This window comes from Panicum virgatum, chromosome 9K (genome assembly GCF_016808335.1).
Source record: "Panicum virgatum strain AP13 chromosome 9K, P.virgatum_v5, whole genome shotgun sequence".
NCBI classification, from domain to species: domain Eukaryota; kingdom Viridiplantae; phylum Streptophyta; class Magnoliopsida; order Poales; family Poaceae; genus Panicum; species Panicum virgatum.
The window spans coordinates 64,524,646-64,535,221 of NC_053144.1; positions in this window are offsets into that span (position 1 = coordinate 64,524,646).

The following is a 10,576-nucleotide window of genomic DNA, read 5'->3' on the forward strand; positions in this document are numbered from 1 at the left end:
GCGGCCTGGTCCTGGGAGACGCGGCGACGTGAAGGAGAAGGCTCTCCACGCACCGAATTCTTTCTCGCCACACGCCGTCGTCGTCGTTGTTTTGTAACACCCCAGGTGTTAATCACCTATAATCAAGATTAATCACGAGCTTAACTAGTTAATTAGAGACCCAATCCTTCGGGTACAAATTGAGTCACTAAAATCGACTCAAGTTCAGTCCAATTTTCTGGAGCCTAGGAAAACCTGGATACTCCGGGTTTGCACCCGGATATTCCGAAATTACTCGGATACTCCGGATTTGCTTCCGGATAGTCCGGACCTGGAGTTTCTATATCACGTGTCTTAGCTCTTGCACTGTTTCCAAACGATAAAACATCAGCTCTTCTCTATTCCTCACTCCCTCACGCTCACCCTCACTCTCTCACGTCACTCTCTCCCTCTCTCACGTCCACTCCCTCCCTCACTCTCTCCCTCAAGTGCTCTCCCTCTCCCTAGAGCCCTAAACCCCAAATCCTCCACCCCAACTTGAGCTCAAGGCCAAGAAGGCTTCAAGATGGCGAGGAGCACCTTCTTCTCCACAAGTTCCTCCCCGGGAAGTCTTGGGTTTCAAGTTCTTCGCGCGGGGAAAAGCTCGTTCAAGGTACTCCAACTTGTGCCGGCTCGATCTATCTTTCTAGGAGGTTCTAAGTGATTTCTTTTGGTCAATCATCTCCTTATGCATCCTTGAACTAGGATTCAAAAGGGTTTCAATTTTGGTGGGCTAGTTTTTCCACCATGAGAATTTCTGTTCTTGGTAGAAAAAAATGCTGTCGGGTCCGGAGACTCCGGGTATAAGCCCGGATACTCCGGATTTGGAGCACTCCGGGGAAAGCTCCGGGTATAGGCCCGAAAACTCCGGACTTGGGAGTCCGGATACTCCGGGTATTAATCCGGATACTCCGGAAATTCCGGATGTTCCGGATTGAATTCCGGATATTCCGGGTTTTTCAGAATTTTGAACGTCGGATTGTCTCGGGTAGTGGTGCGTGTATACGGGTTAGGCTTGTTTCAAAGTTACAAATCATATTGCATGCATTTTCATGTCATATGGATACGTGTAGACACCGCAGCAGAAGGAGCCATGTACGAGGTGATCGCCGGGCCACAGGAGCAGCGGGGGCAAGTTCAGCAGGAGAATTGTGAGCACCCGGCCCAAGGCCCAGCTGAGCCCAGTGTCGAGCAGCAGCCCGAAGGCAAGCCCCGGTGCACATCCTACTATTTTAAATTATGTCACCTATATATGTCTCTATAATTGTGCATTAGGTTTAGGAATTGTTTGAAACTTTAGCTGCATGATCCCTAGGTTTTCTTGGGCCTTATACTAGTATGAATAGGTCATTAGCACTGCTATGCTTAATAGGGCTCGATAGAAGTCGAGTGATAATTCTGTCACTCGCGAGATATAGGGTGTTTTTATATTTCATTATATGAATTATTATATTCAAGATGGAAGGTATGGGATGGGAGACTGGATGGGGGAAGGTGTAGCCCCATCTTGTCGGCTGTGCTGATCGGGGATTGAATTGTACTAGCCGCATGCCGGGAGTAGGAGGTAGTCGAAACCGGTAAGCCGAGTACTGCTTTGCTTCGAAAGTACAGGAACCCGCACCCAACTCCTGGGGCGAGTCGAGTAGTCGCGGAGAATTGGGATGCATATGTTTACTTTTGGTGGTCTCACGTTGAGCTCGGCTGACCATATGTCGTTGGGCTGGTTCCTGTAGTTCGAGGCGGGGAGAGGAAAGGTTGGTGCGTGGGGTCCGACGGGGCTTTTGCGTGCTGTGTTGGTTAGGTCCACCTTGCAAGGTTAAATTGGATCGATTCGCCGTGTCTCGCGGTCATGAGAGCATTTATCTCTTGGTCACATCGTAGAAAGGAAATGAATTAAAAGAGATGAGATGTGGGCTGATACTATCTAATTATTGAATTATTCACCATGATTGCTGTAGATTTACAAATCGTAGAGGATTAGTAAATTGTTTACTTTATATTGAAGCTAAAACATGGAAAAATAAGGACTCAATTGTAATTGCTTCTTTTCCGCAAAACCAACCACCAGCCAAAAGCCTTGCATGTCTAGGTATGTGGGCTAAGTTATACCCACGGGTCGGGTAAGTCTTGCTGAGTATTAGTTGCTCAGGGTTTGTTGTTTACCCTATTTCAGGTATAGGAGCTAACTAGACTTCACATCGGTGGGCTCGATGTGGCGCCTTGTCTTCACGTCTTGGTAGTTCTCGATTTATTAGTTTGTTTTATTTATTCTCTAGTAAAATGCTCTGTAAGTTAGATTTTTTTTCCGCTGCTATCTTTTTATTTGTAAATTTTAAATTTAAAGGTGTTTTGTAAAAGTCTTAATATAATTTGCTATTTTTGTAAGTTTGTATCATGCTGGTACCTTTTGCGCTCGCCTTCGTGCGAGACTTCTGGTGTGTTTCGGTCGGTCTGTGGGTTAAAACAGCATGTCAAATTATACTTAATTAAATTAATGCGTTAAATGATGGCGTTTACACTCACGTGTTGCCATTTCATCTGGCTGGGTGGCTGGCCGGCTAGCTACCAGGTACTGTGTGCTCGCGTATGCTTGCCGCTAACTGGCATTCACGGCGCTGTCAGCTATCTTTAATTTATCAAATCACTGCTGCTGTCGCCTATCGATTGGACCAGACGGCGTACGTGGATCCACAGAAGTATACGCGCGGGCCATGCAAATTAATCGGTTCGCTCGGTTTCATTGTCACGAATTGAATTCCTGGTTGGGGCCGGCTAGGACAGTAATCATGCACGCAGATTAAATGTGTTGTCCTGCTTGAAAAGGACCTGAATTATACGCACGTGTTCTAATACAACGCGCAGTGTTTTTTTTTAAGCAGGAGGGGATGATCATCCCCTACTGATTAGAAATTTATAATGAGAGATGGCTAAAAAAAATCTTTTTTAGCGATCGCATCTGGACGTGTTTTTCATTATAATTAAGAGGAGAAGAGAAAAGGTAGCATTACAACAACACGTGATCTCGAGAGAGATCACCACAAATGAAAGAGTTTGGCAGCTATTACACAGGAATTAGATGGCTAAAAAAAGTCTTTACAAACAGAACTTAGGATACAAAGAAAGAGAAAGAAAATTAAGCTAAGAAAAAAATTATTCAAAGTTGCTTATCCATTCAGTTAAACAGTCTTTATGCTTCGGCCTCGCACGGTGCGAAAGCAGCTTAAGTTCCTTCCTGAAAGAGGCCCTGCACGATGTTAGACACACGCTGATTCTGACATATGATATCATTTCTTGAGTTTCAGATAGTCCAGCGGAGCAAGAGAATTACCAAGGCGGTAGGTGTGGCTAGTTGAGCTTTAAAGCAGTCGACTGCATGAAAAACTGGTGCCTGAAGGGGGACCTGTATATGTACCAGGCTCATGTTAGTAGCAAAGGGAAGGGGACCTGTGTATATGTACCAGCAGGCTCCAACAGGAGTGGCAAAGGGACCTGTGTATGTACCAGGCTCCAACATGAGTAGCAAAGGGAAGGGGACCAGTGTATATGTACCAGGCTCCAACAAGAGTGGTTGGGTCTGATTTGTTGTGAGAGAAAAATACTGCTAGTTAGCTGATGAGTGATGGCTGGTGCTGATTAGTGTGAGAGAAATGTACTGCTGTTGGTAACAAGCAACACTCATTAAGCAGAACAGAGCGTGTAGGAAAAGATGTTCCATGGTCTCTTCATTTTCTGAGCTGTAGAGTTCACATTCATAGGAGTTGAGTACCATTGATTTTCTTCTGAGTATATATAATTCTGGTGCTTAGACGGTCTTTAAGTAGAAGCTAGGAAAAAACTTTGCGTTTGATTTGACAACTGGAGTTCTAGAGCCATTTGAAAACCGATTGTCCTTGAGCATGACCAGTGAGATGCACATAGGCCTTTTGAGAGAGGTAGGTGGAAGAGCATCCACTCTGTTCTGCTGGCAACTAGTAATAATGTTTTTCTCTCGTATCAAATTAGCACCAGCCACCAGCTATCGGACAACCAGCAGTATTTTTCTTCTACAACAAATCAACACCAGCCACACCCAACCGAACATGCTAGGACATATGCTTGTTTTTCACAAAGGAGAAAGAGCTCTGGGTACCGATTGCACAGATCGAACCAGAACAAGCATGGAGTTAATTATATTGTTACAAACTCGTCACAAAATCTTACGAGGAAGTAAACAATCACCAAAGTCTCCGCTTCGTCCTTCCCACCGGCCGTGGGGAGCCATGAGCCATGGTTGCTGAGCGCTGAGGCAAACCAATCGGCATCGAAAGTGGTACATCTAGGGTTGGCAATAGACCATGACTCTAGTGGCCTCTTCATAGTCTAATAAAGCTTTTAAATTATTTAGCTCAAAAATATATAAGATTAGAGCCCGGCTCTTTTAGAACTCAATTCTTAGATTTTCTAGTTCAAAATCTTGGACTCTTTACCACCTCTAGGCAAATCATAGTTTGCTCTAACTAATAAATCCCATCTATCATAGTTTGCTCTAACTAATAAATCCTGCTAGCAATCGGATGTTGTACTTTACTGACATGCTCGTCCTAGAAATGATTAGAAATTTTTAACACAAATCGGAAGCTACGGAAAGCTCGTCAAAATAAAACTTGCACCGGAAGAGAAGAAAGGATAACTATCTCTAAAACACCCTAACTAAGTATGCATAAAATTAACTAAAAATAACTAGAACAAAAATTAATTAAAACTAGCTAACTAACCAAGCAAGGATTTGAAAACTATTAACAAGATTAATCACTAATTCACTAGATTAACTAGAGCACAAAAGCAGGAATTAATTTAACATGAAAAAGAATGGAGATGCATGCTCACTGTGCTTGCGTGGGCTGCTCACGCCGCCCTGCTGGTGGGGTCGTGCACGCCTGGGCGCCTTGGGCATGAGATCCTCTGCAGTCGGGGGACACTGACCGGACTCTACAGTCATGTCCATCCACCCGTCCTTACGTGATCCGACGGTGGCTCGTACGCGCGGCTCTCCTATCTGCCCGACGCTGGCTTGGCTCGCTCGCGAGTCGCGGACTCGCGGCTCATTCCCCATGCCGACGGCTCGCTTCCCCTTCGCTTGCCTTTGGCTGGTTTGACCACGACGCCGCCAAGCAGTAGCAGTGCGCGGCGGCCACGGAGACAAGCCGAGGCGAAGCTGACCCGATGGCCACGGCACAGGAGGCGGCGGCGATGCGGCGCAGGCTCAGGAGTCAGGGGTCTGGCGGCCGCGGGAAGCGCCGACGCCGAGGCCTTCGACAGGGCGCGACCGAAGCTGCCGGCGCCGACGAGGTTCCTGTCCTTGAACCCCTTGGTGGCGTAGAACAGTTCTCTGTACGCGAACCGGTGTGGCCCGATCTTGATCGCCGATTCGCCGCACGAGAAGGACCACGGCGGCGAGGACCAGCGCCGCGCTCGCGAGCGGCACTGCGATCTCCACGATCTCGGACCGAGGGTCGGACGGCGACCGCTGCAGCTGCGGCAGACGAGGCAGCCAGGTGACGTCGAAGCCAGGCGCCCATTCGTGCTAAAGCTACAGCCGAGGACATAGTGCCGGGGTTCCCGGCCCCGTCGTCGAGAGGTTGCAGGGGTAGGAGAGCAGCAGCGTTCTGGATTTCGGTGCCGACGCTATGCGGATGATGTCGAGCTCGACGGCGAGCAGGTGGTTGATGGCGGCGTTGCCATCGTCGTCCTGGGCGTTGGTGAGGCCCGGCCAACCAGGTACTTGTCCGTGAGCACGGCCGACAGGCTGGCCGTGGTCAGCGCCACGGCGATGGCCATCCTGTGTGTGCTAAAGCCGGTGTAGTTGGAGACGATGTCGAGGACCAAGGCTGCCGAGAAGGACTGGATGGCGGTGGTGCCATTCGCGAAGAGGAGGTCGAGCAAGCCGTCGGTCTGGGGGATCAGCCACGAGCGAGCCGAACGAGCGTCAGACCAGACAAGCAGAAGAGCCACGCGCTTGAGCCATCGTGAAGCCATCGTCGAATCACAGAAGGACGAGCGGATGAGCATGACTGCAGAGTCCAGTCAGTGCCCCGACTGCAGAGGATCTCATTCCGCGCCTTGGGCCACTTGCTGCGGCCTGCAGCAGGCCACGCGCTGGGTCACGCGTACATCCACGAGCTGGGCCGCCTGGCTTGTGCGTGGTCTGACTGGCTTGTGCGTGGGCCACCTGCCGCTCTGCCGGCCTGGAGCGCTCCGCGCCGCCTCCGCCGGCGCTGGCCGGCGTGTGTGCCCCGCCGCTCGCGCCTGGAGCCGCCACCCGCTGACTGAGCCTGCCCCCCCTGCGCCTTGCGAATAGAGCTGGCCCTCGAACTGAAGACGCGTGAGCGTGCGCCAGGAACTGAAAGGGAAAAGAGGAAAACGAGAATGAACCCAAGATTTCAAATTTAAAATACTCTCTCAAATTGCAACAAGTTGAGACGAAACTCGAGCCATACAAGCATAACCTCAAGGATTAACATATTCGAAAACAATCTGCCAAAAAATCAAATATAACTCGAGAAATATCATACAAAAATTATCCGAAACCCTAAATCATAAAATCGTACGAAAAATATCCGAAAAATCGCAGAAAAAGAAAAGCGAAGCGAAACAAAAAATCACTCATATCTTGAAACCCGGAGGACAATTGGAAGTTATAGCCTTCATTTCCATCAAAATCTTCAGCAAACCCTAATTCGAAAATCTCAAGGAAAAAGAAAAGAGGTAGCTATACCTATCTATATAAGGTTTCTGAAAATCTCAAAGGAAAAAAATAGGTAGCTATACCTATCTATATAAGGTTTCTGGTGAAAGACTAAAATACCCCTACACTATTAACTATGATACACACCCACGCAGGGGCAAAACGGTCAATCTTTTTTGTAGAGGCGTCGGACGGACACACAACTTTTCACAACTTTGCTTTGTCTCGACGCAAGCTTCACGATAGCGCCATGTGCCCTCCATAACCGCCATCCGGCCGCACCGGATGCTCTCCGGTTTTATGGCCCAAATCAGGAAACCTGCCGTCTGGTTTTGAGACCCAAATCGATAAACCTTCCACCTCTAATGTCAACACATGTCCGGCCTCCGCCGAGTTTCGACGCCTTTAAGTCTTTCGCGCTCTTACCGCACGGGCAGTATACTCGAGCTTGCCATCGTCTTCACGTTTGACTTGACCTTGTTTTTATCACCATCTCGCGCTCCATGTCCTCTTACCCTTCCATGCACCACGCGGACCGCCCATGACTCCGCTCAGACTTCTCGGGTTTCTCAGTCCAAGCCTACTCGCGTTCGTCCTTTACCGCCCTTAGTCCATCGGCACGAACCTTTCGCTTAACATTCACTGTATCCATCGACCGCCACGTCGCTTTCTGCTTGCATATCACAAGAGTTAAGAGACATCAAATTCAACCAGCGTTGTCAAACACTCATCATCCGAGGGTGACCATCATTGGTGCTTAGAATATGGCTTAATAGCCCGTGCCGTCAGATTATTAGTCCTGCGTTGTGTGTATGGTATCATTTCAGGATTCTGCAACTGGTTAACCAACGGTGAGTTCAGTCTTCAAAGGACATTTGGCACTAGTGCTAATACTGCCTAGTGTCTGTGAGTCTGTCCCTAGTGTCGTCAGAAGATTGTTGGGAGTTTGCTGGAACGTTTAAGAGACTGCAATCTTCCCTCATTTCTGTAGTATTGCGGAACTTGCTCATGAGATACAGTTTATATCCATACTACAGTAAATTTTCTTCTGCATTTTGGTTTTTTCTCAGACAGATACGTATTGCGGAACGTATCAAAGCACAGCTTTCGTGAAAACCCATGCAAACCAGGGCAAAAAAATCATCTAAATTTATAAAAAAAAATCACACATGTAGATGATATGATGCTACACAACCTTATAAAATATCTTGTCCAAAATCGACTTCGTTTGTGAGATATAAAAATAACAAATTTCAAGCCAGAAAGCTGTCCATATGATTTGTTAGAAATTTTTTATTTTTATATCTCACAAACGAAGTCGATTTTGGACAAGATATTTTACAAGATTATGTATCATTATATTATCTATATGTGTGATTTTTTGATGAATTTAGACAAATTTTTTGACGTGATTTACACAGATTTTCATGAAGTTGTAGTTTGCACCAAATATATTCCCTACTTACTGATCCAGAGTAGCTGCAGGACGGACATATCGTCTCGGCCACTAGTGTGCAATATGCCGGTAAGTTTCTTCCCACTCTCTTCCACATAATCCGCTCGGTCAATTCTCTTCTGTTCGTAATGTTCATCGTAGAGGCCACCACTGCAGTTTATTTATTTACAGTAAAAAGATGTTTTTTTGAAAGACCTAGACATTGATGTATTCAGCATTCATTAATAAGAAGAATAGAGATTACAAGGATTACTCGCAAAAAAAAATACGGCCAACTAAAGAGTCAAGATGATTTGCTCCAGCAAAGATCCACATCCTGATTTCGTCTCTCAGTAGGGAGATGAAACATGGGGTGGTCAGTTCATCCTTTCTGAAATTATGTTGTTTCGTTCTCTCCAAAGCGACCAAAGGACAAGTAAAACTAGCGAGCCAATTCCTTTTTGATGCTGGTGGTGAACCGTGAGGAGGTGAGTTTGCAAGTAGGGGTGGTAATGGGTTATGGCCTTAGTGGTCTCTTCACAGCCTAACAAGATCCTTAAATTTTTTAGCTCAAAATTGTATAAGATTAGAGTCCGGCCTTTAGATTTTCTAGTTTAAAATGTTGGGCCCTTTACCACCTCTATTTGCAAGTCAAGCAGTAAAAAGATGTTAAGAAAAAAAATGTTATGCCCCTTGGTTCAATATACATGATGTTTTTGAATTCCTGTCGGTAAACCTTCTAAACTCATGTCACTAGATTCTGTTTTCGTAAACTGTAATTTTTCCATGTGCGTTCCGTGAAGCATATTTAATTTAGTTTATTGATTTTTTTTTGAAAAAAAGCTGCTTTATCGGTTTAGCTTAAGCATTTTCGGTTCATTTGAGCAGTGGCGTTCTTAGTGGGTGACCACATATGTCATGTCATACCTAAAATTCTAATCACAATTATTAGCCATACAATCAAGAGCGCATCTATTATCTTATTATTTGGCCAACAAACAGAGCCTCCACGTTCGCTCTCAAGGCCTAGAAATTCTCAAGTTAATCGGAAAAAATAGAAAAATAAAAATTACCCACCACTGCCATTACGATAAAAATTAGCCTCAAATACCCTTATGCCTAATTAAAAATCACCCACTAATGCCATTATGAATTATCTTATTATTTGGCCAACAAACGGAGCCTCCACATTCGCTCTTAAGGCCTAAAAATTCTCATGTTAATCGGAGAAAAATAAAAAAAATAAAAATTATCCACCACTGCCATTATGATAAAAATTAGCCTAAAATACCCCTGTGCTTAATTAAAAATCATCCACCAATGCCATTATGAAAAATTAAATATAAAATACCATTTAGCTATGTATCAGTTACAAATATATACTATTAATAAAAACAAAAGCTAATAACAATCAATCAAAATAAAATAAAAATAAGAATAATTATCTAGATAATATTATTAAAGCTCAACAAATCAAATTGTTATTATAGGTAGATCATAGTTGAATTGTTTTAATCAACAATAAGACATAATTTACGATAATGAACATGATGATGTATGGTAAAAAATAGTATAATCTTTAAGTAAGAATACAACGGCATACAAATTTTTGAATTTTCAATACTATTTTGTATTATACTATTTTGTATATGAGTTATATATTAAAAAAAATATGGTGCGCTACTGCATTTGAGGGACATCACATACTCCTCCTTGTAGACGTTTTGCGCAAGGTGGTCGAAGTCGGACCGTAAGCTCCGGAGCTTGAGGGTGGAGTTTGACGACATCCCTGCATTAACAAATCAAAGAATAATGATGTGGCGCGCAGTTGGATTTTTGTCTTTGCACATCGGACAATAGCAGGTGTCTATATATATAGGCGAAGGCACTTGTGAGGAATGTTGAGTACTCTATCCTGCTTGTGATGAGTGAATTGTCAATCGTGCGGTGTGATCGTGCGCTTGGTCTTTGGATTGCAGGTACACGGGCGTCGAGTGTCGACGGGGAGCTGCCGTGGAGGTGCTGTGGCCGATGGACCGTGCGGTGGACGGCGGTGAAGGGCAGCCGGGACCGGAGCTCGGACCGGGCGGCAGCTGTGGCGTCCACTCCTGGATCGAGGGCGCAAGCGGCGAAGGAAGGCGGGTTTCTTGGTTTGCGCCACAAAACCAAGGAGGCGGATGGCGGTTGAAGACGCCAAGTCGTGGAGGCACGGGCGTCGGTCTCGGGACTAACAGAGGCGACGGGCGTCGACGGCGTCTAGGGCCTCGCTGCGGGCGAGGAGGTGACGGGCGTCGGACGGCGTCTAGGGCCGTCAGAAGGCTGAGGCGGGAACGGCGTCTAGGGCCACGGCGCGGAGGCGGGAATCTTCCCGCGCATGAGGTTTTGGCGGTTTTCTCAAA